Source organism: Rhincodon typus, unplaced genomic scaffold (assembly GCF_021869965.1).
Source record: "Rhincodon typus isolate 14 unplaced genomic scaffold, sRhiTyp1.1 hic_rhity00016151, whole genome shotgun sequence".
In the NCBI taxonomy this organism is placed as follows: domain Eukaryota; kingdom Metazoa; phylum Chordata; class Chondrichthyes; order Orectolobiformes; family Rhincodontidae; genus Rhincodon; species Rhincodon typus.
The window spans coordinates 1,258-5,213 of record NW_025981789.1 but is presented as its reverse complement, the minus strand read 5'-3'; the positions used below and the strand labels follow the sequence as shown (position 1 = coordinate 5,213).

Genomic DNA, 3,956 nt, shown 5'->3' with positions numbered 1-3,956 from the left:
ACGGACACCAGAGTTTAAATAATAGGCGGGAAAACACAACTGCGCTTCATCGGAGGTTGCACTGATGTTGCTAACCAATAGAGTAATGAAACGTCTGCGGAACAACGAACCAGCTCGGCGAGACAACCAACCACAACATCCACAACTCGAGCTGCAAATCTACTCGAAAATTTTAAAGCTATTTGCTGTTTCTTCAGTCAAATCTCGATCGGTTTACACTGTATCTTCCTCAAATTCCTGCTTCCAGTAAACACTTCAATCCGGAACAAATCTATCAAACCACTTTCATTCCAAAACAGACACAAGATGCACCTTGCAGAAGGCACGTGTTGGCACTTTCAATGATACTCTGTCTCCCCGGGAGCTGCAAACCTGTCCGGCGCTCATTCAGACAGCACCGTGCATCCTGTGACATGTCCCACTGTGAGTGGGAGGACAGACAGTAATAACACGCACTTGACAATGTGTCAATGTGGAGCGACTGTTAGATTGTGCAGTGCCTCAGTAACGTGGGAGGAAGGACGTAAAAGAGGGTCTGTGATAGTGGGAGAGAGAAATGTCTGCGAGAAGAGGCAAGTTTGAATTCTGATACATCAAACGCAGGCATGTGAGAGAGGGAGTGTTTGAGGGAATAAAACCACCACCTCAGTGAATATTTTCATGCAAATCAATTAATTCCTTAACGAATGACGAGTCCCAAGGAGCAAAATGGCTACCTTGACTCGGATTCGAACCGAGGCTGCTGTGGGTACAACGCAGAATATTAACCACTATGCGATCACGGCAACACAGTAAAAGACGCGATTAAAAAGTACGATAAGAACAATGGCTGAGGATGTGTTCGGAACAGCACCGGACACACAACGGGAATACTTGGCGAACAGTGGACTGACGTGTAAGAACTCAGAGTGGGCTGCAATCTTTAACTTCGATGCTCCCAGACTCTATCATTGAGTAAGTTGAAGACTGAGATTGATAGGTTTCAAAAACATCAAAGGTTCGGGGGAGAGTGCAGGATATTGTTGAAATGTATATTTGAATAGCGTTGCAGTTTAACATCAATTACTTCACCAGTTTTCTCACACAAGGAAGTAACCATTGCTGCAGAAGACCATATAATCCCAGTTCCCAGGCCCCGGAACCAGAGAAACGCAGTGATGCAGCCGCAAAGATATAACCGGAAATGGGGATGGCAATGAGCGCGCGGAGCGACTCTGTGGCTCCAGTTGACGCAATCGGTGAGCGCGCGCTCCTTCTATGACGGTATAGAGACGCGCGAAATGCCGAGGCTGTGAGCTCCAACCCCACCCGGAGCAGCTTTTATTGACATGGAGCAGGGATTATTGGGACATCAGGATTTGGAAAAGCAATTTTAATCTGAACCAAAGATAGTAGGAACTGCAGATGCTGGAGAATCCGAGACAAGGTGCAGGGCTGGATAAACACAGCAGGCCAAGCAGCATCATAGGAGCAGAGAGGCTGACGTTTCGGGCCTTGACCCTTCATCAGAAAAGGGGGAGGGGAAGGGGGTTCCGAAATAAATAGGGAGAGAGTGGGAGGCGGATAGAAGAGGGATAGAGGAGAGGATAGGTGGAGAGGAAACAAACAGGTCGAAGAGGTGGGGATGGAGCCAGGAAAGGTGAGTGTAGGTAGGGAGTTAGGAAGGGGATAGGTCAGTCCAGGGAGGACGGACAGGTCAAGGGGGCGGGATGAGGTTGGTCGGTAGGAGATGGAGGTGCGGCTTGAGGTGGGAGGAGGGGATAGGCGGGAGGAAGAACAGGTTAGGGAGGCAGGGACGAGCTGGACTGGTTTTGGGATGCGGTAGGGGGAGGGGAGATTTTAAAACTTGTGAACTCCCCCCCTCGGTGGTCGAGAACGCCCTCAACCGTGTCTCCCACATCTCCCGCACCTCATCCCTCACACCCCGTCCACGCAATAAGAACCAAAAAAGAATCGTCTTCGTCCTCACGTACCACCCCACCAACCTCCGGATCCAACGCATCATCCTCCGACACTTCCGCCATCTGCAATCCGACCCCACCACCAAAGACATCTTTCCCTCCCCACCCTTATCTGCTTTCCGGAGGGACAACTCTCTCCGTGACTCCCTTGTCCGCTCCACACTCCCCTCCAGCTCCACCACACCCGGCACTTTTCCCTGCAACCGCAGGAAGTGCTACACCTGCCCCCATACCTCCTCCCTCACCCCCATCCCAGGCCCCAAGAAGACTTTCCACATCAAGCAGATGTTCACCTGCACATCTGCCAATGTGGTATACTGCATCCGCTGTACCCGGTGTGGCTTCCTCTACATTGGGGAAACCAAGCGGAGGCTCGGGGACCGCTTTGCAGAACACCTACGCTCGGTTCGCAATAAACAACTGCACCTCCCAGTCGCGAACCATTTCAACTCCCCCTCCCATTCCTCAGACGACATGTCCATCCTGGGCCTCCTGCAGTGCCACAACGATGCCACCCGAAGGTTGCAGGAACAGCAACTCATATTCCGCTTGGGAACCCTGCAGCCCAATGGTATCAATGTGGATTTCACAAGTTTCAAAATCTCCCCTCCCCCTACCGCATCCCAAAACCAGTCCAGCTCGTCCCTGCCTCCCTAACCTGTTCTTCCTCCCACCTATCCCCTCCTCCCACCTCAAGCCGCACCTCCATCTCCTACCGACCAACCTCATCCCGCCCCCTTGACCTGTCCGTCCTCCCTGGACTGACCTATCCCCTTCCTAACTCCCTGCCTACACTCACCTTTCCTGGCTCCATCCCCGCCTCTTCGACCTGTTTGTTTCCTCTCCACCTATCCTCTCCTCTATCCCTCTTCTGTCTGCCTCCCACTCTCTCCCTATTTATTTCGGAACCCCCTTCCCCTCCCCCTTTTCTGATGAAGGGTCTAGGCCCGAAACGTCAGCCTCTCTGCTCCTATGATGCTGCTTGGCCTGCTGTCTCTGAATCTGAACCAAAATAGTTTTCAGCAGTACAGATGTTTGTGGACAGGGGGAGGATCTGTCTGTGAAAATGTCTCAATTACAAAGAAAAATGCTGCAAATATTCAACTCGTGAAGAGCGATGTCTGTGCACGGAGAAATGGAGGTAATGTTTTCGCTGTCTGAACTTACTCATTTGGTTGACTCTGCACTGGGTTAAATTGCAGGAAGGGCTTTTTTGCTCGTTTCATATTATTCAATTTCCTGTAAACACAGACAGGTCATTAAAGTAATCTAAACTTCCGAAAAATAACAGGAATATACGATGGTGTGATTAGGCTCGAGTTTTCCCCACGTAGTGGAGGGAAAACAGGAAAGTGGAGTTGAGATTTATTAGAACAGTAGTGATCTCATTGAATGGCTGAACGGACTGGATAGGGTGAATGGCAATTCCCTGAGGACAAACGTTTTTTCTTTGCCAGTGAAACATTTTCCGCATCACAAAGTCGGGACCATTGAACTGAAGCAGTGACAGTGATGAACTTTGCTGGCTGTTCATGTTGTGACTGTTACCATTGCTACTCATGTCCATGTAAATACCATAACTGCAGTGTACAAGACCATATCACATAGTGGGCCAGTGGCGCAATGGATAACGCGCCTGACTACAGATCTGGAGAGTGTAGGTTCGACTCCTACCTAGCTCGAGCTCAGTGTAGAAATTTATTACACCTCCCTGCTCTGAAGCCGAGACGACGTTTGACTTTCTGGAGGAACGAGAACCCTTTCACTATGGCCTATCAGTGAATGTCACCAATATCCCAGCCTCTTCAGAGAAGCTGAAACTGTCCCAAAAGCTGCTCACGCTGACCTATTGCTTTCCCAAACCCACCGACCCAATCACTACAGCTCGTCGGAATATCAAAGAAACAAAACAAATCACCCAGTCTCAGTTTCAATGAACTTTAGAATCTCTTTGGGAAGGGATATCAGAGGAGAATGAAGGGTGAACTGTCGTAC

General features: G+C 50.0%; 1 non-coding gene across 1 annotated transcript; it reads left to right on the top strand.

Moving 5' to 3' along the window:
- The first annotated feature begins 3,570 nt into the window (after positions 1-3,570).
- Positions 3,571-3,643, top strand: trnar-acg. Its single transcript has one exon. It is a non-coding gene; the product is annotated as a tRNA-Cys (tRNA).
- Positions 3,644-3,956: the final 313 nt, after the last annotated feature.